General features: G+C 43.3%; 1 protein-coding gene across 2 annotated transcripts in view; it reads right to left on the bottom strand.

Annotated features, from left to right (window-relative positions):
- The window catches only part of lars2 (leucyl-tRNA synthetase 2, mitochondrial), a 183961-nt gene extending 159829 nt beyond the window's left edge, over nt 1–24132 (bottom strand). For both annotated transcript variants that reach the window (XM_039736507.1, XM_039736508.1), the window contains exon 1: nt 23950–24132. The gene's annotated coding sequence lies outside the window, so the exon portion shown is untranslated. The remainder of the gene's footprint in view (nt 1–23949) is intronic.
- Between the last annotated feature and the right edge of the window lie 2100 nt (nt 24133–26232).

Raw genomic sequence — 26232 nt, 5'->3', positions numbered from 1 at the left:
ACAAACAAACGGAGAATATTACTTGGTGAAATAATGGAACAGCAAAATGAGATCGAATATATGGACATGGGTGATATGACAGATTCAGCTTTAAAGTTTAAGTCAGAGACTTGTAGATCGTCTAATTCATGTTGCCATCAGGGAAAAGTAGCAGATGGGCCTCTTCATTGGGAGGTAACACGAGAATTAAAAGATTTGTTGTTTGGTGAAAGTGAAATCCACAAACACTACACGGAAAATATCCGAGTCTACAATAAACTGTTCACGATCGCATCATTCAGTGCTCAAAATGTAGATTTACACAATAATGGACCATACGCTATGAGAATCTGTGGTCCTGCAATGATTAAAGCAACGACAAGTTTAACTTCGAGGAAACCACAATTCGGTCAGGTGTTTATTTATGATCACGGAGAAGCAATGCAACATAGAATCAAAAGGGTATGTAACAATTCCCATGAAAATAACACTCTATTTAAATTGTACATCCGGATAACCAAACCTGGGGGTGGTCGAGCAAAGCCCCCTAGTAATAGTAAAAAATTTCTCTAACAACAAAGAAAAGAAATATTACTTGTCCCAGACGTGCACATGGGAGGCAGTTAAAGGGCTTGAAGGAAGGTAATTCCACACCAGACCAGAGGGTGGCGAGGTGCACTGATCGTTTCTCTTTTTCCACTGCAGAGCAATTACGGGAAATTCCGCCCGGCCTCCATGATGTCACTTCTGGTCCAGAAGGCTCCCCTTTCGGCCACGAGCCAGATGACACCACTTCCAGTTCCAGTTATAATCACCTCATTTCCTCTGCCGTACTTTAAAAACCCACCGCCTCAACCTCACCAGCTAGTTCTGTTTTGGACTCAAACCTGTACACATCTGTACTAAAAATTCACCCATTTGCAGCCAGGATATATCATACGGGTGGCTGTCCCAACTCTTTTTTAGGCCTCTTGTCTCATCTTTGACATACTGCTAAAGCAGGGGTGCCCAATTCGTAGATCGCACTGCATTAAAAAAAAACATTTTTGAAACGTTAGCTTATCATATATCCTCCCTATGGCATTTGCCACTTGATTGACATACAGGGCGGCCAGTCTGAGATCTCTTCTCTTCTCTTCTGTCATTCTGCACGCACGATCAAACGCGCAAGCTACTGCAAAACTCCGGCTATCTAAGTGATCTAGTTAGCCTTCCAATTTATATCGACTAAAGAAGGAATAAAAAAAAAAAATTGTTTGGGGAGTGTATGGGCTGGATGTGGAACTGGAAGAGGATTTCTTTTCTCCCACAATGTCACAATCGAAGTGCGTTTGTCTGATCTGTCCATCTATCATTGCTATTCCAAAGAAGGAAAATGTGGAAAGGCACTTTCAAACTGTTCATAAAAAAAAAAAAACGAAACTGACTTCCTTCCAAAAAGCGATCTGAGAAAGAGAAAGGAGAGGGAACTAAAATCACAGTTGAGAAGCAATGGAAGGCGTGTGCGCAACTTGACAACATACGCTACACAGAGCAGATTGAAAATTGTCTGTCAGACTTTATCGAATGGAAAAAAAGTAACGATTCGAGTGTCGCCCAATGTAGCGGACTAAGAGTAGCGTTTCTTCTTCACAAATGTACTCAAGTAAAAGTAAAAAGTATGGTGCAGTAAAACTACTCTTAGAAGTACAAATGTTTAAAAAAGTTACTCAACTAAATGTAACTCGTTACTACCCACTTCTGATACTCCGTGTGTGTATATATATATATATATATATATATATACACTGTGAGTGGAAAAAACAACACACCAAAATGTTTTTCACCACATCTTCAACAATAGTCGGCCGATTTTGATAAAATTTGGAACATTGTATAAACTTGTGAGTAATTAATACAACTGTTGTTGGAAAACATATTACATACACTTTGTATCAAACATTAAGTAAATCAGCCAACTATTGTTGAAGATGTGATGAAAAACATTTTGGTGTGTTTTTTTTCCCTCACAGTGTATATATATATATATATATATATATATATATATATATATATATATATATATATATATATATATATATATATATATATATATATTATATATATGTATAATTTTTTATGTAGGCAGATCGATTTGAGCTGGTCATTTTAAAAGTAGCTCACAAGTCAAAACAGTTGTGGGCACCCGTATGCTAAAGCATTTCCACACACCTTCTTGTTTTGATCTTTCAGCTCAGGATTTCTACTACATCTCTTCTTTTGGCCTCTTACTCCTTAAAGGAACCGATCACCCAAAAACAATCTGTTACTTAACGTGTAGCGTTTGTGGTGGTGATTGAGGTAACAAAATGCTTTGGTAAAATGAGCGTAGGGCATTAAAGTTCAAACGGGACGGTTCACTTTTGTGCACTTCTCTCATTTTACAGAAGCATTTACTGTCTTCAACACGTTGACTGCCATAGTGAAAAATAAGTAAACGTCCCTGACGCCAGTGTAAAATTTATAAACAAATTAAATGATTTTACTGTTGAGCAAAATCCACAATAAAATGTGTTTTCTGTAAAAGTATTTGTCATACGGAACAGAAAATTCTTTGTGCATGCCAACTGCCTGATAACTCAGTTGAAGTTGAAGTTGAGGTCTGTCACAATCGAATGTTGCCGTTTTCATTTGAACTTTGTAGTGGTGAGACAGACGCTAATCGTTACGAGATATTGAGATAGCTGGGGTTCAACAGGCAATTTATTTTTGTGAAAAATACATATCATATAAAAACTGGTGCAATGCTATTTAAAATGGCACATTTACAGAATGCTAAATAAAAACTCATAATATTTCTTTTGTGTGTTTGATTTCAACGTGTTTTTATTTTAGAATTATGTAGAGAATGCCTGCTGACTTGTGGGCTCAGAGCTCATGTGGGGGAGCCGACATTTCTGCAATTAAAATGCTGTGTAATTGAAACAGCAGGCAGGTACACAGGTGGGCATCAGTCCATCTTGGAAGATGATAGTTGCGCTGTGGTCAGTCTAGCTAAGTGAGCTCATTAATATTCATGAGCTCGTTCTCCAAGAGTGCTGAATTTGGGGAGAATGCAAAATGGGCAAAGACAGGAATTCTGGGAAAATAAGCATAAAATTGTTAAAAGAGTGTCATTGGTTATTAGAATGTAGATGTGTCAGCTTAGATAAAGTGACTGGGGTGTGTGTGTGTGTGTGTGTGTGTTTGTAAGAATATGCAAAACAGAGGCTTGGGACTTTAAGATGAACTTGTTACAAAAGGAAAGACTATTGGTTGTCCCACATTTTTGACTGATGCAGTGTTTTACATATGGCAGTCAGCAAGACACCACAAATTCAAAGAGTTTTAAAAGCGTTACAAGAAAGACATCATAACTGACAGCAAGAGAGAAGGTGACTGGTTTTCCCATCTACTGTCCCAACGCTCACAAGAATCACAGCTGAAGAAGTCAAAAGACCACAGGAGCTAAAGCTGCCTTCTGATTTGCAGCATTTATGATTTGTGTGTCCCTCTCTAATATTTATGTCTGGTTTTTTTTCTACAAATAAATACAAGTAATGATTAGAATACAAGTTTGGGTATTACCTCATTCAAGTTGTCTTGTTGTTTACGGACATTTAGAGATGACGGATGAGTGTTGATTTTAAAGCTGTGTTTGCTCAGACCGAGTTCCTTTAGAAGCAGCGACTTGAACTTTGCTTCTGTTAGACTCCGCAGGTAGCCATTCGAGTGAGTAAAACTCAGCAGGAGTAGCCCTTGTGGTATTCTGGGGTGCAGCTCTTTCAGGGGAAGCAATCCAAAGATGGACCGACACGTCCACGAATCCTGGCAGGAACACCTCATCAGCGAGCCGCTTCTAGTAAGCTTCTGGTAAGACATCAGAGCTGTTGAGGTATTGTTGCCTGATTGAATGTGAAATTGGCAGGTAATGGCGGACGCCTGTGCGACTCAAGCTAACACTTTAGGTGTTTCCACTGTTAACTTGTCCACCAATATCAGAAGAACCTTACACAGTGGCTATAGAACAGAATCCCCCCCTTCACAATATTCACATTTCTTTTGCTTTACAGCCTTAAATGTAAACACACAAACTAATATTTTTTCCAGCTTTACTTACTCAATGCAATCTCTAACATGCAAGTGAAAGACATCACAGCTACAGTTCAGAAGAATTTTTAAAAAATCAAAAACAAGAAATCCTGAGATGCATGAAGGACCCCCACCTCCCCCCCAAACTCACTCTGGTGTCAGTGCCCCCCATTTCCATTGCAGTTACTGCCTTCCTCCCACCTGTGCTCAGTTGTAATGAGTGTGATTAGTGAAGCTGTTCCTGGTCCATTCATTTCCTTGCTTGGTAGAGCAACTGACAGCAAACAACTGACTGTGGGTGACAGGCCACTTTCAGAAGATCTCAGGGACAGAGTTGTGGACAGACATAAGGCAGGAGATGGAGACCAAAACATCTCAAAGGCTTCATCAATCCCAAGGAGCTCAGTAACGCCCATCATAAAGAAGTGCTTGGTACGACTAGGACCCTCCAAACAGAATGGAAGAGCAAGGAGGAAACTGAGGCTACCAAGAGGCCACTGTGAAGGAGTTACAGGATTTGATGGCAAAGAGTGGTCATTAATGGTGTGCAGGTGACAACAATTTGACAAGCGCTCCACAATTATGGTTTGCTTAGGAGGGTCGCAAAGAAAAAGCTACTTGCCAAGAAAGGCCACATTAAGGCTCGTCTGAGCTTTGCCAGAATGCGCCTTGAAGATTCTGATGCCAAGTGGAAAAAAGTCTTCTGGTCAGACGAGACCAAAATCAAACGGTACACCTGGCGGAAATCCAGTGCAGCTCACCATCCGCAACACACCATACCTACAGTAAAGCACGGAGGGGGCAGCATCCTGTTGTGGGGGGCCTGGGGCTCTCACTAGGGTAGAAGGAGAAATGGAGGGGGCAAAATACCATCAAATTCTGGAGGAAAACCTGCTACCCTCGGCCGGAAAGTAGCAGACCACCAACGCTCAGCGTCCAACTTGAGCAAACTTGAACAGCTAAACTGTAAAGAAGAGTGGGGGGCAAATATTACACAATCTAGGCGTGCCATGCTGATGGAGAAAGGCTGGCATTAAAGCAAAAGGTGGGACAATAAAATGACACTGACATGGGGGGTGATCCTTTATTAATCTCAGTGGGTCTTGTTTTTGATTTTTATCATTTTTCTGAACTGTAGCTGTGATGTCTTTCTCTTGGATGTCAGAAGTGGTACTGAGTAAGTAAAGCTGGGAAGAAATATTAGTGTGTGTGTTTTCATTCAAGGCTGGAAAGCTAAAAAAAAATGGGAATATTTCGAAGGGGGGATTCTTTTCTATACCCACTGTACATTAAGGTGCCTTTTGTGAACACTTTTTCACAAGAAGAGATATTGTTAATAAGAAAACACAAACTGAAAGTAAAACAGCTGTTTAGTGATGCCATGTCATTCTTATTTCGGATGCCCACTATTCTCTGTTTACACGCGTTACCCATGAATATGCTTGCATTTGGCACTTCAGCCCTGAAGACGGTTTACGAGATCATCTGTAGTCTGTAGATCACTTCCTGTGAGTTCGCTCGTATTTAGCAATGTGTTAACAATGTTTTAGCACTAAATACGTGCATGTTGGACATTGTGACGATTAGTGACATGTGGCTTATGTGACACGAACAAACAGATTTTCTTTATGCCTGTTATGTGATTGTTTGCCGTTTAATCAGCGTTGGCCCCATTGAAGCCCACAGATTCATACATTTTCTAACTTCCATTCTCTATGAAAACACATCATCATTTTCTTGGCCATCACTACAAAGCGACGTCGGGTGAGCAACAAATAAAAACAGGAGCAGCACGCCTGGATGGCGTCTTCCTTTAAGCCTCGCTCAATTACTCCATCTACAGTAGCACTGACTGCTTTCAAACTCGGAGAATCGTTCATTTTTGTTTCTTAACTTCAAAGAGCCCAATATGAATACATACCACAAAACCAGCTCTCTCAAAGCAAAGCTGAAGCGATAAATAAAGCAGGAAGGCCGACGACTTTAAAAATTCACCAATGCTTTTACAAGAGACGTTCTGAGGTTTCAGAAACAAGCACAGCGCCTTCTTTGTGAGGAGTCTCAAGAAAAATAGGACTCTCCCTAAGAATTTCCTTGAAGGATAAAGAGTCTAAAATCTACATGAAGCTGACAGCCAGATTGTCTCATGCACACAGACAAGCGGACGTGACGGTGACAGGAGTGGCAGGAGTGGCTTCGCATTTTGTGCAACTCAAACTGGCCCACAAACCTGCCCTGGATAAGCAGGTTAGGAAAATGGATGGATGGATGGACAGATCAGTAATAAATAAAGAGGTAGGAACAGCATGTCATTCGTGGGTGAACGGGGTAAATAAAGCATTGCTGTTATACCCAAGGAGTAGGCCTTCCCATAGTCTGACATACCCACAAACCCTCTCATCTGGACTGCAGTCGGGATGAAGCTGAACTATCAAGAGATGTAAGCTTTAATTGCCAAATAAAAACCTCGTGTAACCTACAGTGTGTGCTGTCACTTTATAGCGTGCTGCCTTTGTGCCCACTTGCCAGGCTCTTTTGGGAGGCACCCACCACCAGTCCTGTCGCACCTCACTTTGACCATTTTAAGAACACACAGCTTGGTGCTTTCCCAGCCACTGAAATTTAAAATCTCGATCACCAGCCGTTAGCTCCTTGTGGCCTCCAGCCTTAGAGGGTCTTGACTTGCTTCATTAACTCACTGTGAAGTTTTGAACCAGGCACTGTGTGTCTTTATTTTACCACTAGCTGTGTAAGCCCAGGCTCCTAGAAACTACTGAAATCATCAGAAAATAAATTGACATTCAGAGTCGGCGGTTTCATTTTGCCAATGTGCAAAATTGACCCTCGTCTATCAGCGGCTAAGCGAGTTTGTGTTTCATCGGTGGAATCGCTTTCTTTCAGCTTCATGCTGTAGCCTCGTCCTTCGTTCTTCGTTCTTCTTCCCAATTGTTAACTTGGGGCCGTCTTGCTGGCTCTTTGAGTTTCATGCTGTAGCCTCGCACTTCCAGACTGGACAGACAGTTCCACGTGTAGACGTTTATATATAAGACGGTGCCCTTGTTCTTAGCCCAGTGTTGTTAACACTGACTGGCTGCCAAATTGACCCTCAACTTGTGCCATTCTCAGTATAAGACATCAAACCAGTGTCACCAGTCTAGTAATTAGTCAGGCACTGCGATTCACTTGAGGCGAGAGCTCCAGTGATCGACGGGTGAGGAGGCTTCAGCTGCTGCAATCCAGAAACGTGGCCTGCCTTGCATAGAAAACTTGAAGGCACTTGGGCGACAACCACTCACCTACCAAACAAATGCATTTCTGCAATTCCCAGCCTCTTTCCAGTAATATTAATGATAATAATCACTGACCAAACAGCAGTACTTTAACCTCCTCCTCCTCCTCCTAATACCAACTTGGCACAACACTCCTCTGCACTCAAGGACTCAGGCTTACTGCACACTAACACCGATGATAGCTCTGAAAACACCGCTTAAAATTCTCAACTTTTCTGTCCATCCCAGCATTCTTAGATTATCTCTTCTTTTTCTTCTTTCGGCTGCTCCCTTTAGGGGTCACCACAGCGGATCATCATCTTCCATATCTTTCTGTCCTCTGCATCTTGTTCTGTTAATCTTGTTCACTGAAAAGTCAAAAAACACAAACTTTTTCTTTTTGACATGCGTGATTTATCAACAAGAGCGAAGTTTGTTAACACAGGAAACGGACTGGAGGCTCCCCGGACAAAGGATCTGTGTTGGTAACTGGAAGGTTGACGGTTCAAATCCCGGCAGTGCCAGAAGGAATCCAGGGGCTCCAGACAAATAGCTGACCCCAAGCTTCTCTCCTTCCGTGCCTCTGGAGAATACACTGGGGCAGGAAAAAAATGACAAATTCCTAAAGCAAGAAACTGCACATAACAAATGAAGTGAATTATCATTATTAACATTAATGCTTAAAAAACATGGAAAACAAAACGCACCTGGAGAAACTGCGAAAGCAGACATCTTAGTACCTGCATATGGAGTCGATCTGCAGCCGAGTGCCTTTACATGGTACAAAGGGGCACAAGGTAACCAAAGACTTCTAAAACTCCAGCTGTGTAAGCCTTACAGCCTGGGGGTCCTAGAAACTACTGAAATGTCGAGATGTCAGGTAATTGAAAGGAACTACTGTGGGTGTCTCTCTCCTCGGAGGTTTCGTTTTGCTGACGTGCTCTCAACACTCGTGTTATTAGCAGCTAAGCAAGTTTGTGTTTCCTCTGAGGTGGAGCTCTCACCACGACTCCACCTCTCACTTCAGGGCCGGACAGACAGACAGACACACTTCCACGCATAGACGTTTATATAGAAGACTAGCTGTGTAAGCCCATGCTGTATAAAGCCCAGGGTCCTACAAACTATTGAAACCTTCAGGACAAAAACATCTGCTGAAATGTAGAGATGTCAGAAAATTGAAAGGAACTCCTCTGGGCGTCTCTCTCTTCGGAGGTTTCATTTTGATAGATAGATAGATAGATAGATAGATAGATAGACAGACAGACAGACAGACAGACAGACAGACAGACAGACAGACAGACAGACAGACAGACAGACAGACAGACAGACAGACAGACAGACAGACAGACAGACAGACAGACAGATAGATAGATAGATAGATAGATAGATAGATAGATAGATAGATAGGATACTTTATTAATCCCAAGGGGAAATTCACATAATCCAGCAGCAGTATACGGATACAAAGAAACAATATTAAATTAAATTGTAATAAAAATGAAAAAATGAAGAAGAAATGCAAATAAAAAAAGCAGACAATAACTTTGAGTAATGTTAGCATTTACTCCCCCGGGTAGAATTGAAGAGTCGCATAGTGTGGGGGAGGAACGATCTCCTCAGTCTGTCAGTGGAGCAGGACGGTGACAGCAGTCTGTCGCTGAAGCTACTCCTCTGTCTGGAGATGACACTGTTCAGTGGATGCAGTGGATTCTTCATGACTGACGGGAGTCTGCTTAGTGCCCGTCGCTCTGCCACAGATGTTAAACTGTCCAACTTTACCCTACAATAGAGTCTGCCTTCTTAACAAGTTTGTCCAGGCGTGAGGCGTCTTTCATCTTTATGCTGCCACCCCAGCACTCCACCACGTAGAAGAGGGCACTCGCCACAACCATCTGGTAGAACATCTGCAGCATCTTACTGCAGATGTTGAAGGATGCCAACCATCTCAAAGTATAGTCGGCTCTGACCTTTCTTACACAGAGAGCATCAGTATTGGCAGTCCAGTCCAATTTATCATCCAGCTGCACTCCCAGGTATTTAAAGGTCTGCACCCTCTGCACAGTCACCTCTGATGATCATGGGGTCTATGAGGGGCCTGGGCCTCCTAAAATCCACCACCAGCTCCTTGGTCTTGCTGGTGTTCAGTTGTAGGTGGTTTGAGTCGCACCATTTAACAAAGTCTTTGATTAGGTTCCTGTACTCCTCCTCCTGCCCACTCCTGATGCAGCCCACAATAGCAGTGTCATCAGCAAACTTTTGCACGTGGCAGGACTCTGAATCGTATTGGAAGTCTGATGTATGTTGGCTGAACAGGACCGGAGAAAGTCCAGTCCCCTGCGGCGCTCCTGTGTTGCTGACCACAATGTCAGACCTGCAGTTCCCAAGACGCACATATTGAGGTCTGTCTCAATTTAGCGACTAAGCGACTATCTCTCTTCTGAGGTTTAGTTTTGCCGACGTGCTCGCCTCACTTCTGTATCCTCGGAGGTGGAGCCCTTACCCCAACTCCACCTCTCACTTTTGGGTTGAACAGACAGACAGACACACACACACTTCCACGCATAGACGTTTATGTACAAGATATAAACTGGAGTCCTACCAAAACTAGCACTGAAGTGTTTCTGATGTGACTTGGTGTAATGGAAGGATTTTTCTCTGTAAAAAGCAAAGGTGAAATAAAGAGAGCAGATGGGCTTTGGTCGCTTCAGCGCAGAATCAGCTATAGAAACTAATGTTTTGGGAAAAACAGCCGGGAATGTTTTAAAGATACAGCCAAGGCTATGTAAGGAGTTGTTTTTCACTTCGAGAGGCTTTTTTCACATGTAAGCATATTACTGTGTCTTCTGGTATCAGGCACTAGTCTCAAGGCCGAGTAGAAGAAAAACATAGCGCCGTGTCCCGTGGAAGGAGGGGGTAGGCTGAAACTGATCACTTCTGCATACACTGCTTCCATGTAGGCCGCTTTTGGGCAAGGACACCTAATTAGTATATAAGGGAAGGTTCCGCCCTCAGTTTCTTTGGACGCTCAACCGTGGGGAAAGGCGCACACCGCCCGGTCTTATCTGATAAAAGGCACACGGGGTTGATCCTCTGACGAGACTGACATGCGGGCTCCCTCAGTCTACTGGTCTAGGATGATGGCTCTGGGTCTTTTGATGTATGTTACTGTATGTATGTTATTGTAAGTATAAGTTTGTCTCTTTAAGCATATATATTTATTTCTATAACCCATTCATATGTACTTATATGTTATAATTGAATAAGTAAATTTTATTGAAGTATCGGACCTCTTCTCTCTGATTTTTGCCTACTTATGTTTTAATCCCTTGAACCATTTTCCCAAATGAAAACACTTGGAGTCAGGAACATAGCAAAGGTGGGCGATGCCTCCAAAGATAACAATAAAGGAGGCAAGGAGTTTAAGTGGCCAGACCAGTAGAGACTCACCCTAAACAACCACTTGTGGGCTTCAGTCTGGCTAGACTGCCTTAACAGTTCAAAATATACAGAAATGTCCAAAACGTATCAAAAATATCTCACAATGATAACCGCAAAACTCGACACTGGCAGGTAGCACTGCAAGAACTGAACCCAAGCCTCTAGAGCTCTAAGGCAGCCGTGCTACCCACCACACTACCATTCCACCTCAGAAAGACTTCGTCAATGTAGCGCCTTTCAGAGTAAAACATCAGAAGGTTTTCAGAAAGCATAAACAAGGTAAAACCTAAAAATAATGTAATTAACATTCTAATCACTGTCTCCTTTATCATATGACGCCTCACAGAGCAGCACACGATAATAGCACTCAGTACCTTATTAAAATGAAGCTGCCATTTCCATTGTACTCGGCTTAGTTTGGAGAGACGGCAGCACGTGGACCGGGCCCTGCTGTGCCTTTGTGTTTGTCAGTGAAAGAGGAGACGAGTGCCAGACGTATGGGAGACGGCCAATGCGTTACCGTGGTTACGTTGCCCAGGTTTGGAGCTCGTATTTTAAAACTCCAACTTTTGGAAGGCCTTTTATGGAGCTCATCTCCGGCACACCATGTCTCTCTCGTCCCAAGGCCGTAACACAGCAACATCATGTCTGATTAGTGGGAATTCAAAAGCCTCATTCCTTTCTCACAGCCAGTTATTAACTAACCAAAGCTGGCAGAAGGTTCGTCCTCTTATAGTGCCTTGACAAAAGCTGCCACAGTTCTTTCCTTATTGATTTTTTTTTTATATCTATTAAATAGGTCATGAGGCAAAATTTCATTGTAATGAATTTCAATATAAATACTGCCAGTATGAAACATGGCTTAGTGTGGTGTATTGCGTGGCCTTAGCACATGGCTGAAACGAAACACAAAGGCAAAGCAAAGAAAAACATCTCTCGGGGAAAGCAAGGGATTTAGAAATCTGACTGAAAGTCTACAACTACGGTACAACATGGCAGCCTGACAGCACTTGGGCACAACTGTTAAAATACCATCTGCATGAGAACACTGAGAACATTCAGCCCAACAAGCCTGTCCATCCCGTTCACTGAGACTGTCCCAAGTCGAGAGCTGAAGGTCACTAAAGTCTTGCTCCCCGCCACGCTACCTGATCAATTATTATTCCATGTGTCTCAGGTTCTTGGTGTGAAGAAAACGTCCGAACATTTGTGTGAAGGCCCTGTGCTCTTGTAGAACTGAATTTAAAGTAATGGCCTGGATCCACTGGACAAATTCCCTTCATTAGTTTAAACGCTTCAGCCATGTTACCTCTTAATCTCCATTTGCTTAAACTGAAAAATGTCCCACTTTTTCAAATAAGGCAGATGTCCAGCATGATGTCACCTGAGGCAAGGTACATTAATGAGCCCCCCGCACCCACCCCAATATCCTTACTAGGAACAGCTGGAAACACGTAAGCCACATACAAATATTCCCACAATATTGTAATAAGAAAATACGTTTAATGTCACTGTGCTCTGTACAAAAATTATTTTATAAATCCGCTCACATGTACAGGCCAAAGTTAGTACACATTTAGAACTGCTAGGCAAGCACAGGACAAGATAGACAAAGACAGCTGGAGGAATGGATAGTCAGCCTAAAGACAGGTGTATACTATTCTGTCCTCTGATAACGGTCAGCACAAAATCTTCCTTCCTTGTTTGGAAATGGACTATTTACCTAAGTGGGGGTCTGCACGTGGAGAAGACAGAATAAAAAGACTTGCACAGCAGCCAAACACTTTGAAGCCGATGGACAGATGGGTGATATCGTCATCCGTCCTGAAAAGCCTTCCAGCGCGGAGACGAAAAATGGCAGACTGCATAGATCAAGATCCCACCTTGGTATTTGTCTTGCTATGGCTTCCCATCTGTAAAGCCGCGTAAATCGTCAGTAAAGAAATCAAAGTTATTTTCTTTTATGTGATTTTTACCACCGTATCACTATGGGAGGGATATCGCCTTTTAATATCATATCTATATAGTTTTCAGTTACGTAAAACACCGCAATTACAAAAGAACTTATTCCAACTAGGGAGCTATGGCCCCTAAAAGGAACAAATTTAATACATGATTATACAGGGTGAGCCAAAAAGAAGTAGCACGCTGCCCTATAAAACAATGTTAACGACAGAGCAGAGATCCAAATAGAAAACACTGAAGAGCGCAAGACATTTTTAAAGAAGAAAAAGAAAAGACGATCTGATCTCAGGGGAAGAAGCACTGGGTGTGACGAGGATGAACAGGATTAGAAATGAGGACATTAGAGGGTCAGCTCAAGTTGGACGGTTGGGAGACAAAGTCAGAGAGGTGAGATTGCATTTGTGTGGACATGTGCAGAGGGCAGATGCATGCTGGGTATATTGGGAGAAGGATGCTAAGGATAGAGCTGACAGGCAAGAGGAGAAGAGGAAGGCCTAAGCGAAGGTTTATGGATGTGGTGAGAGAGGACATGCAGGTGACGGGTGTGACAGAGCAAGATGACGAGGACAAGAAGATATGGAAGAAGATGATCCGCTGTGGCAATCCCTAACAGTAGCAGCCGAAAGAAGAAGAAGATCTCAGGTGAAGAAGCAGATTATTCCTCATCAGTGCAATGAGAGGAGGATAAAGCACATAAAGTACACTCACACTCTGATGTTGAGCTGTGAATGGCATCTGTACTTGGAGGAGCCTTATTATGTGGCACTATGCCACAGCAGTTCTGATGTTTCTCAGTCTCATCCTGCTATCACAGATGAATTGTGCGTTAATGAAATGGTTAACAAAAGCAGCTTTATTCTCACTGGGTGCCCTTATTGTAATATGGGTGCAGTCAATTGCTTTGATTATTTCAGGTCAGGTCGGGGAGCAGGCACTGGTACAGCGCATTGCCACACTCACCACACATCAAAACAGCTCAGAATCCTGGTTGGCAGCCCCCCAGGCAGACACACACACAGACAAAGAAAATGGTATGGGACATTACGAAAACCAGAAAGTGTTGCAAATTGCTTTTTTGAGTTGACCGGCACACCCACACCATACGGAAACTGAACGTTGAACCTCATCAGTCAGTCTTATGAAGCTGAAGCTTGGCTTAGATAATCAGTCAGTCCGCTCAGGTACAGAGCCCTGCTGCTAGAAACACAGCCAGAGTTAAAACCAGGATGTGAACAGATAGAGCCCGATTTCAGGCAGGGAGTCCTTCTGATGCCAGCCTGAATTTGGCTGCTAGTTTGGAGAGAAATAATCTAAGTTAGCAAGCATTGCAAGTACAAGTCAAATAAATGGATCTCTGTGGCATTAAGGAAGCATTAAGTAAAATGCAAAATAAGGAACTTCGCTAAAAGCTGAAGTTTGCAGTTGCTGAGCCTAATAAGTTGCTGAGGCAGAGCTTGTGAAACCAAGCAGGCAGTTGGGTTGAGTTAGCTGACCATCGGCTTCGGAGTGAAGACCTGAATTCTCTTTAGAAAGAGGAACTTATGCATTCTGTAACACTAAAGAACATGAAGTGTTTGAGGTTCCGTACACAGATAACATACCATTCGTTTTCAAATAATATTGCATTAGTGCGACGCTGTTTTCTGATTGGTACTATTCAGGTCATAAAATGATTTTTTCAAAATGTCACATATATTTGTCTTTTTTGCCCGGTGCTGCATTGACATCGTGCACCAGAAGGTGTGAGCTTATTCAGTGCGGCAGGAGCACACAGGTGGCCCGCTGCTTCACTTGGTGGCAATGAACGCACATGTATTGTACCTGGCATGTACGGGGACCACTGAGAAAAGAAGAGTGTTCATAGCTCACCTTGCATAGGAGCTTCGTCGTCGCTTCTTACAAGAAAAGCCGATGGATAAAGCAAAAGAGGATGCAACATCGACAAGCTTCTGTTCCAAGACCTCCACTCCCCTCAGCCCCTTCAGTGTAATAGTAACACAGCACAGAGAGAAGTGTGCGCAATTCAACAGCTACACATGTCGGAAACGTAGAAAGGACGGTCCTTGGGCGTGTGGGATCTGTTAACATTTGAATCTGTTGATTGCCTATTGCGTGGAACTGACCGCTCTGTACTATTTTGTCCTCTGCATGTCCTGGAGTACAAAAGAAACAGCACAGTGCACCAAATTATGGAGAATGCATGGGCAAGATCGAAAAGGAAAAAAATAAAAAAAATACGCAGTCACGGATTACAACCACAAGATGTTATGCAAATGAATATGAATAATGTTGCATCCGTGCCACAGTGTTTTCTGAAATGTACTATGCAGGTCATAAAATGAGCTGTTCCAAATATCATATATACCTATGTCTCTGTCTTTTAGTCAGTGTGGCTTTGACATCATGGACCATACGGTGCATACTAATTCAGTGTGAGCAGGAACACTCAGTAAAACTGATACAGACTCAAATCAAATGTATGGTTTTATTGTGTAATATTAACAATAAGAGCAGCTCACTACTCAAAACGGTCAATTTCCCGGGGTGATGGTTTCAAACTCATGACGTTTGGCAGTTCTAACCACAGTACCACAGAAGCTGTCATATTATACTTGCACCTTTTGTGAAAGTGTTTATTTGATATTTGGACTTTAGGCTTCACACATTAAATGCTTCATGTCTACATTTTGTCATTTATTACTAAAACATGAAAAACTTTTCTGTTTTAACGATGTGTTTACATAGATTGTTGTACACTCAAAACACACATCAAATTATTTACAATTCTGGGTAGCTGCCTCTCAGATACTCAATCAAGGCAGGAACTGGGAGAACTGCCTGTTCTGAGGTGGTGGTGGGGGGTGTTATAGCAGGCTGCTTAGGCTTATCAACACATTTAGAAGACAAAAGACGCTGACGGAGAGGTGCGAAGGGATTTAAGGTGGCGCAGTGGAAGCTTCTCGGGTCCTCCGTGCGTGGAGTTTGCATGTTCTCCCCGTGTCTGCGTGGGTTTCCTCCGAGTGCTCTGGTTTCCTCCCACAGTCCAAAGACATGTAGGTTAGGTGGATTGGCGATTCTGAATTGGCCCTGGTGTGTGCTTGGTGTGTGGGTGTGTTTGTGTGTGTCCTGCGGTGGGTTGGCACCCTGCCCGGGATTGGTTCCTGCCTTGTGCCCTGTGTTGGCTGGGATTGGCTCCAGCAGACCCCCGTGACTCTGTGTTCGGATTCAGCGGGTTGGAAAATGGATGGATGGTTGGATTTACAAGTTTTTTCGTAGGCTCTGGTAATTCTAGTATTAAGCAGCTTGCTGTGACGGGGCGCTCCCTCTTCATGAAGAGAAATAAAGACACATGGTTAAGCTTCTTCCTGCCTGATTTATTGATAAAAGACAAATTATTCCAAGGTAAATGTAATTTCTTCCACAAGTTCCAAGAGAATTGTTCTGAGGAGCCTAAATTGGCTCAGACGTCAGTCATTATCAGGGGCAAAAGAAATCCTGCGGGTCCCTAAAAGCTCATTTTCCTTATATATGACCATTCGCTTTGTCATCAAGTATTGCCAAACAAGCCATGTTGAGTAAAACTATTAGGTTATAAATGGGGGTAAAGAATGAGAATCAGAGCTTTGTGTACCCATCACCAACAGATTTTGTTCTTGTGAAATGAAAGTATTAAAAGTATGTGCCACTTTCCATATTCCAACCTATTAAACAATCAGTCAGAGATGAATGACGGCAAAGAGATGTATAAGAAGGGAGGAGAGGTGAGGAACTGACAGATGAGCTTGTGAAATGAACAGACAGCAGCACTTGATCCAAAGGTTGAAACCAAAATAAAAGGTGCAGGATAAGAAGCTGACGATTTTCACGGTGCTACGAAGGGCGACAGGATACGGTGGTAGCGTATGTAGTGCCGTGGCAGTGCCGTATGTTAAATACAGTTTCAGAGGCCATGAATAACCTCTGGGTGCCTCATTGTACGTTTTTCCCTTTGTGGCATTCACTGAATCTAAATCTGTACCAGAGGTGCAAGGAAGATTTTGCATTAAGTTTAACACATCTTGGCAAGGAAGAATTCCTTCTAATCACCCAACTTCAAAAGGGTTCACTGACTTTTGCTGATGTGTGCTTTGCAAACGCTAGAGTCTGTTGAGAGTTTTTGGTCTGTTCTGTAAGATTTAAATTTAAAAAATTACATTTTGCTCTTAAAAACGTGGGTTTTGTTTGCCGCTAAGAAACCATGTGGGAATTTTTTAATTGTTTTTTCACCTGCACAAGAGCAAAAGTAGCTGGGTGTTTGGAGGTGCGCTTGGAAAGGTTCCTTGTACTTGTTATCTGTATTTGAATTAGCATCGAGGAGGCAGGGTAGAAAGCAGCAGTAACTGATATCGACATTTGTAAGTAAATAACCGCGTCGTCAAAACAGCGAATCCTTAGATTAAAGGAAAGGAAAAAAAGGCCGCATCTGACTTCAAAGCAGTAAAAGGCGAAGGCTCAGCAGTGCGCAAGTAAGCGGCCAGCGTTAAGACGCCGATCAGGCACAAGGGGCTGTAGGAGCAAATAAGGCAGTAAAATTTTATTTGTTTAGTTTAGATTAAACAGTCCTTAGCGGTCCAGTGGTAGAACAGTTAAGTGGGCGACAGTGTATTGGTTCATTAATACAAACAGTGCGAGTGAAGAGCTTATAAGTAAGAGGAGCGCAAAGTTAGGAGATGAGACAGAGAAAAGTAAAGTTCACCTCACAGAAAGACAAATAGCAGGCAGCTGAGAGGGAGAACAGGACAGGAGCTTAAGGGGACAGAAGGTGTAAAATATCTGGAGCAGATCTTAGTGTCACCATTTACGTTAAGGAGCAGCTGAAAGAAGAAGAAATTGAATTTTAAGTTAAGGCAGCTTAGTAATCCCAAATCAAATTTTAATAATGAGGCCAGTGCAATGCAAGTCCTGTTGGACTTTTTAGATGATGGTTTGGAAGAGCCAGTTGTCTATGAGGCCTACATCTGTAAGAGATGCCAGCTGATCCAGCACCTCGAGCTCAGGGTCGCCGAACTGACCTGCGTTGTAATAGAGAATTGGCAGACTTGGCCCAGGTGTCCTTTAGAGAGATAGTGTGCACACCTAAGGTGGCGCGGGAGAAGATTCCAGACCAGACAGGTACAAATAGGTGGGTCGCGGTCACAAGGCGTAAGGTAAAGGGTGCACACTGTCCGGGGGCATCAACCCCAGAATTAGAAGTGTCTAACCGTTATCATGTCCTTGCGGAGCTGGACGGTGTCTCTGATAATTCTGAGGTGGTAGGCAGGGTTGAGGAGCCCCAACGGGCCACCTCAAAACCAGTTCCCATAAAGAGAGAGGTAGTGATAGTTGGGGACTCAATCATTAGGGGGATTGAAGCGCAGCTGTGCTCCAGAGAGAGAGAGTCTCGCACGGTGTGTTGCCTTCCGGGAGCTCAGGTGGGAGACCTCCCTGGAAGGGTGGATAGGCTCTTGGCCAGAGCGGGGGTGGATCTAGATGTCACTGTCCATATTGGAACAAATGACATACATAAGGGTAGTCTGTCAGTTCTGCGATCCAAATTCAAAGAGTCAGGTGCCAAGTTGAGGAGCAGAACTGACAAGGTAGTCTTCTCCGAAGTTCTGCCTGTGCCACGCGCCAGTCCAGGTAAGACTGAGAAGATCAGAAGGCTTACCGCGTGGCTCAAATCTTGGTGCAGGGTAGAAGGGTACGGGTTTATGGGGCATTGGGACTCCTTTTGGAACCGATGGGACCTGTTCTGCCATGATGGATTACATCTGAACTGGAGGGGCACTGATGCATTGGGGGGGGGATTATGAGTTGGGGGATGGATGGATGGTTATAGACCACCCAATTCAGACAGTAATTTCAATACACATCTGTTTAGTGATATCAAAAAGACAAGTTTACAGGGGGGGGTATTAGAGTCATGGGGGAGTTTTTAGAAGTAATCAGCGACTGTTTGTTAACACAGCATGTTGAAGCACCAACACGGGGTGACGCCTGTCAGGATTTAGTATTCTGTAATAATCAGGATAGAATTGAGGGTGTAGAGGCGATTGGACCACTAGGGTCACGTGACCAGAATGGAATACAATTCTCAGTATTTTGTAAGAGTACAGATACAAAGACTAAAATTGTGAAGTTGAACTTTGGTAGGCTAATTTTGAGCAGATGCGACAAAGTCGAAGTAGGATAGACTGGGATAAGACAGTCGAGGAGCAGTGGAACAGGTTTAAAAATGTAATGCAGGACAGATACAGACCTAAATGTGGAATTAATAGGCAACTACAAAAAACTCCACAGTGGATTAATAAAGATTTAAAAAAGAAGTTGCAAAGGAAAAAACTGCTGTATAAGGCATATAAGACTAATGACTGCAAAGTGAATTGTAGGGCGTATGAGAACATGAGGGCCACCATTAAGAAGGAGATCAGAGAGGCTAAAAGACAGTTGGAGAAGAAAAACAGAAAAGGAGAAAGAAGACCCTAAGAGATTATTTCAGTATTTTAGTAGTAAAAAAACAGTCAAGGAGGAGGTCAAGTTCATCAGGAATAGTAAAGGGGAATGAAAAGACACAGGCAGTGAAATAGCGGACGCCCTAAACTTACATTTCTCTGAGGTGTTCACAAGTGAGCCAGTGGATAACCTCCCAGTGATAACAGGGACTACTAAGGAGGTGCTGAGGGATTTGGAAATTGTAGAGGGAGAAGTGCTGCTCAGATTAAATAAGAAGAAATCAAACAAATCACCAGGACCAGATAAGATTTATCCTCGTGTTCTTAAGGAGGCTAGTGAGTACAGATATAAACCCTTGACACAGATTTTTAGGAAGTCACCGAGCACTGGGAAATTCAGAAGGACTGGAAAATGGCAAATATCATCCCATTATATAAAAAGGGTGACAGGGCAGATCAGAGCAACTACAGGCCAGTAAGATTAACATGAAACATCACAGGAAGATTAATGGAAGGAATTATTAGGAATAAGATTGAGCAACACATGACAAGGACAGGAGATATTAGGAACAGTCAGCGTGGGTTCAGAAGAGGGAGGTCGTGTTTTACTAACAGGCTGGAATTCTATGAGGAGGAAACAAAAGGATACGACCAGCGTGGAGCAGATGAGTTTATTTATCTGGACTTTCAGAAAGCATTTGATGAGGTGCCACATGAGAGAGCGGGCATCAAACTAAAAGAACTGGGAGTTCAGGGCGATGTTTTTAGATGGGTGCAGAATTGGCTCAAACACAGGAAGCAGAGGGTGATGGTGTGAGGAACCTCATGAGAACTGGCCGATGTTAAGAGTGGTGACCAGCAGGGGGCAGTGCTGGGGCTGCTGATATTTTAATAAATATAAATGATTTAGTTAGGAATATAAGGAACAAGCTGGTGACGTTTGCAGATGATACCAAGATAGGTGGATTAACAGATAATTTGAAATCCGTTATATCATCACAGTAGGACTTGGACAGCAGACAGACTTGGGCAGATTTGTGGACGATGAAATTTAATGTCAGTAAATGAGAGAAGGATTTAGGAGTCACAGTGGACTCTAAGCTATCGACTTCCAGACAGTGTTCAGAAGCCATTAAGAAGGCTAACAGAATGTCGGGTTATATAGCGCCTTGATCTGTGGAGTACAAGTCACAGGAGGTTCTGCTCAGCTTTATAACACACCGGTGAGGCCTCATCTGGAGTCCTGGGTGCAGTTTTGGGCCCACCAGACGTAGCAGCACTAGAAAGGTCCAGACAAGAGCAACCAGGCTGATTCAGGGCTACAGGGGTTGAGTTATGAGGAAAGATTAAAAGAGCTGAGCCTTTACAGTTTAAACAAAAGAAGATTACGAGGAGACCTGACTGAAGTGTTTGAGTTCATGAAGTGAATTAGTGCAGTGGATCGAGACGGTGACTTTAAAATAAGTTCATCAAGAACATCAGGACACAGTTGGAAACTTGTGAAGGGTAAATTTCACACAAACATTAGGAAGTTTTTCTTTACACAAAGAACGACAGACACTTGGAATAAGAGACCAGGTAGTGTGGTGGACAGTAAGACGTTAGGGACTTTCAAAACTCGACTTGATGTTTTTTTTAGAAGAAACAAGAGGACAGGACTGGCGAGCTTTGTTGGGCTGAATGGCCTGTTCTGGTCCAAGGTGTTCTAATGTTCTAAACGGCCATCAACGGGTTGTGTGAAGATCGGGTTTGTTGGAGCACTGAGAACTGCAAGAATACCAGAAAATACCAAAAGGGGGGAGGCAGGCTGTAGACACTCCAACACGATGGCGGTCGGCAGATTCACCGAAACCTTCAGCAAGATCTACTCTGTCACCTGTAGAAAATACAAAGAGTACATGCATTGTTTTTGGAGTCATTTAGTGCTGTTTTTGTTTTACTTGGTTAATTGAATTGTCACAAGCAAACTGAGGAATGCTAAACTATTTGAGAACTCAGTCTGCACGTATGTGGTTCACATCCACTCAGTGAGAGACAGACAGGGTGAGCGGTTGGGAGCAGCCAATGATAGCTTGGTGCCACACAAAGAACCACCTGGATTGGCACCCGAGTGCAGCAGGTGACACTTCAGCACCACACTGGAACAGCTTGTGGCTGGAGAGCCAGTCCTGTCTCTCTATTATAATAAAAAAACATGGGGTCAAGACGTGATCTTCTCGGAAAGACACTTTGATGTCCCACGAGACTAGACGGTGACTAGACGGTGACTTTTGCACATCACGCCCTTCTGACTAACAATTTCAAACAAGATCACGGACGTCTAACCTCGGAGTTGTTGGAATGCTTTTGGCAGACACACTCTTAAAAATTGTACACGTTCTAAGACTTCATAAAGATGTTCAGAAATGTTGGTGCGATACACATGCAGAGCAAGTTAAAGAATATGAAAGTAGCAAAATTCAAAAGTATCAAAAATAAAGAAACGATCGAATTAGCACAAACAAACGGAGATTATTACAAAAAGAGATCAGATATATGGACACCGGTGATATGACAGAAGTACGTAGATACTGTAAGATATTGTAAGGCTTTAAAGTTTAAGTCAGAGACTTGTAGATCAGCTAATTCGTGTTGCCATCAGGGAAAAGTAGAGTTGCATCCCAATGAAGAGGCCTATCCACGAGAATTAAAAGATTTGTTGTTTGGTGAAAGTGAAATCCGCAAACACTACGCGGAAAATATCCGAGTCAACAATAAACTTTTCACGATCGCATCATTCAGTGCTCAAAACGTAGATTTACACAACAATGGACCTTATGCTATGAGAATCTGTGCACCTGCAACAATTAAAGCGACGACAAGTTTATCTTTGAAGAAACCACAATTCAGTCAGGTGTATATTTATGATCACGGAGAAGCGATGCAACAAAGAATCAAAAGACTTGTAACAATTCCCATGAAAACAACAATCTCTTTAAATCGTATATCCAGATAACCAAACCCGGTGGTGGGCAAGCGAAGCAAGCAGGGGGCAGAGACCCCCTAGTAGTTAAATAAAAAAAAAAAAACACAACACACTTGGCATCATGTTGGTGCTCATATTGCTTTAAACTCTGGGAATTTCAGATAAGGAACACTCAGCCTGTACTGTTTCAGTTTAAAGCCCCCCGTTCTCCCCGTGTCCGTGTGGGTTTCCTCCTGCAGTCCAAAGATCTGCAGCTTAGGTGGGCTGCCTAAACTAAACTGGCCCCTGTGTGTGTGAGTTCACCCTCTGATGGACTGGCACCCTGACCAGGGGTTGTTCCTGCCTTGCACCTGACGACTGCTGGGATAGGCTGCAGCTGCCCTGCCACCCTCCTCAGGGTAGACGGGTTCGTAAAATGGATCACCTTAACAATACGTTTATTTGAGACTCACGGGAAACACACGACTTAAAAGGAAACAAACATTTACTTGACTTTGCTACACAGCCATTGCTGTTTGTCTCAGTATGACTCCCCTGTCATTATGGTGATAATCGGGGCCAACAGCTGTGCGGTTTTCACACCACATTGGGCTTTGATTGAAATTGTTGTGTGGCACCATTGTTTAGTTCAAGGATTCTTCACCTTTGAGTCACGGACCTCTTTAAGAATCTGATGAATGCTATGGACCCCCTTTCCCAGAAATATTCACATAAACACAACTTTGCATACAATGAATATAATGTACTTTAATGATCAAGATTGGATTGTTTCATACGTATATGACGTACGCAAAGTGTTATTAAACAGTAAACAACCTAAAAAAAAACACTCATTTTTATGCAAAGAGTAACGGCCACTCATTATAGTTGTGCAAATTCACACAGATCTACTACGTTTTCAATTACCATTACTACTACATCTGCACTAAATCAACAGTACCAGGCTATATAGTGAATGTAAATGCTCATTTTTATCTGACCCTCACAGACCCCCTGAAGCCCACCCATGGACCTCAGGTTAAGGTTTAACTGGCGTGCAGTAGGTTTTCTCTTTTACTTTGACCCGAAGACCCAACACCCCAAACGTGTCAGTAACGGCAATACTCCAAGGGGGCATCAACAGTGTCAATGATCTGGGCTGGTCCACAGCACCACTAGGTGGGCTTTCTGCGCTCTCCTTGGGTCCCAGTAAGGCACTGATGTACTAATGTGGGTCCTCAGGTTGAAAATGTAGAGAGAGAGTTTACACAAAGACACCTGTGAGACCTTCACCACCACTGGCATCGCATAGGGGGCTTCGGCGGGCACTGGCACGCATATCCAGCTCGGAGCATGCCGTTCTAACTCTCCGAGCCTTTTTCTCCTTTTCAAGGGATGTCATTCAGAACACGTGTGGACCGAATTTAGGGGATGGACAAGACTAACCCTTAAACAGCCTGACGAATCGTGAAAACAGTAACAAAAAAGGAAAACGCGTTCATTTAAAAAATACGGCGATAAGACGCAGAAAGTGCCAGTCTGATCAAACCTGAACTCGTCAATTCGTTTCAAATATCTGGGCAGAGAGGAGCAGCCGAAACTCTTTAAGCCTAACCACAGCAACAGAGAATGACATCCTTAGACAGGTGCAGCTTCTGAAAAACAACACGGAACGTGTGACCCACCAAAGCAGCCCAGGGGGTCCTCATCACAACCGCATCTCACCTGAGCAAGACCTTTAAGACGGCATCGTTGACTCGCTCGCACTTACCTTAAGGGACGTTTAGCTCCGAAAAAGGCCGTAGTGCTATAAGCACATGTAGTCAAACGTAAAAAACGCCTGCCATTTTTGTTAATATGACTTTTTTTCTAACTCAAGAATATACACAATCCTGGCGAGCACCCCCCGAAGTCACGTCTCCTGCCGACTCATGGGCGCCGCCATCTTGTTCAAATTAAACTTTATTGAACGCCTGCGGAGAACTGAACAGAGCACGAGGACGAGCACGAATGAGCGCGCGAGCACGAGCTGGTCATGACGTGTCAGCGGTGCTCTCTGTCTCCTCCCTTTGGCTGAGTTATTTGAATTAATAATGGCGGTATGTTTTATTAATATAGCGCCTTTGCCATAGTCAAAGCGCTTCAGTAAAGCACTTAGTTACATTATTTAGAAATGAGACATAAATTCGTTGTCTAAAGATTTTTTTGAAGACTTCCACAAGGCTCTGCGTGACAAGTGCAAAGGGACCAAACGGCCACCGAGTCTCGTGCTTGAATGCGTGGCTCTATTAGATAAGAAAAAAAAGTCACGATTTCAGAGTGCCAGCAAATGTCCCTCGATCTATGAGTTCTCCTCCCGCTTCTCCCTCAGTTATGTAATCCCACTTTGGGCGCCTTGCCGTTGCCTTGACAACGACTCTTTAAGCCTTCAGACTGATTGTTTCAAGTAAAACGGACCACCGCGCAAATTAGAGCGACCCTCCTCCGCGACACGTCCACCTGCAGCCCGGTCACTCCTGCACCCCCCACTCCCCTTTACCGGGCAGACGCACACGCAGGCGCACAAACAAACACGACATTTTAATATCCAGCCAAAAATAGAACCCACCGATCCCGGGGTTTAAGTTATCAACACAGATCACGGAAAGAAAGAAAGAAAGAAAGAAAGAAGAGGAGGAGAGCGAGAGGGAGGAATTCGAGCTGTCGGACATGAGGGAGGCGTGAGAGGGAAGGAGGGGAGTAACTCGACGGGACCGGGGGATGAGCCGCTGAACGGGAACGGCTCCTCTAGACATCGACTAAAATACACCCGACATGCCGACTGGAAAGAACTGGGACTTGGGGGAATAAATTAAAAACCCGATGACAATGATGGCTGAATAAGCGACTTGTTTAGAGTCCCAGTGACAGTATGCGGTGAATCAGCCACCTGGTCATTTTATATAGCGCCTTATATAGTGATAACATGTAGGGGCTCGGTGATAGCACGTGGTAAACCAGCAACCAGCGTCTTTTATACTGATTAAAGTGTTAAAGGCAAAAGCTAACAGTTATCAAGGACTTGAGGTATTCTATATAATCAATATATTGCATAATTAAATATTGACAATCATATTCATAATAATAATAATATATTTATATAGCGCCTTTCCCATGCTCAAGGCACTTCACAGAGTTTAAGATAGAACGGCAGGGCATACAGTATACAGTATAGCATTGTACAAACCAGATAAATAAAGAAGATTAAGACAAGAAAGTGTAGAATTTAAGTGAGTTTTGCGAAAAGTGTTGTTAGCAGGGAGGAGCGGCTACAGCATGCGTGCGCCAGCGTCCCCTCCCAGCTTTCATCAGTAAAAATCAACAGTCACAGCATCCCAGTAGAGTGATTTGATGGCCCCACCCCATTAACCAAGCTGTGTGATCAGGTGGCCCCACCCAGTACCCCAGATGCCCCGCCCCCTTCAGATCTACATAAAGGCTAGAGGGCAGATACCTGGCAGAGGTGCCTAATTAGATGTACAACACAAAATAAACACAACATTAAAGAATTAGATAAAAAAATCAACACAAAGACTGAATCAACAAAGAAAACTGCAGCCCTGGCTGAAAGAAGACAGTTGTATCCCCCTTAATGTTTTCCTTTTTGCTTTACATTAATATTGTTTTAATATATTTTGCTAATAAATCAGAATACAATGAGGTCCACTGTTTGTGTCTTGGTGGGCCAGGCCTTTCACAGCCCTGCTCTTCCTTTTTACGTTTTAAATGTAGAAGCCTTTACCACTTTATTGTGTTGGGCCCGTACTGGCCAAGGGCCTGCTACTTGACAGGGGGGATTTCCTGTAAACAGTGGGTGGTCTTTTGTGGTCATGGAGAAATACAATTGAAAACACTTCTGTCCTGATGTCCGAGGAGTGTCACCCCCAGCAGAGCCAAACACTGGGGTCCATTTTTCTGTCTCATCATTAGAGGACCACGAGGTCCTGTTCTTGTCCCATATTCTCTTCCCTCCATCATAAGATCAAGTCAAATTATTTCTATATTTACACAGGTG

The sequence above is a fragment of the Polypterus senegalus genome, chromosome 15 (assembly GCF_016835505.1).
Source record: "Polypterus senegalus isolate Bchr_013 chromosome 15, ASM1683550v1, whole genome shotgun sequence".
Classification (NCBI taxonomy): Eukaryota; Metazoa; Chordata; class Cladistia; order Polypteriformes; family Polypteridae; genus Polypterus; species Polypterus senegalus.
The sequence above is the reverse complement of the archived record's forward strand: the minus strand, read 5'-3'. Positions and strand labels throughout refer to the sequence as shown.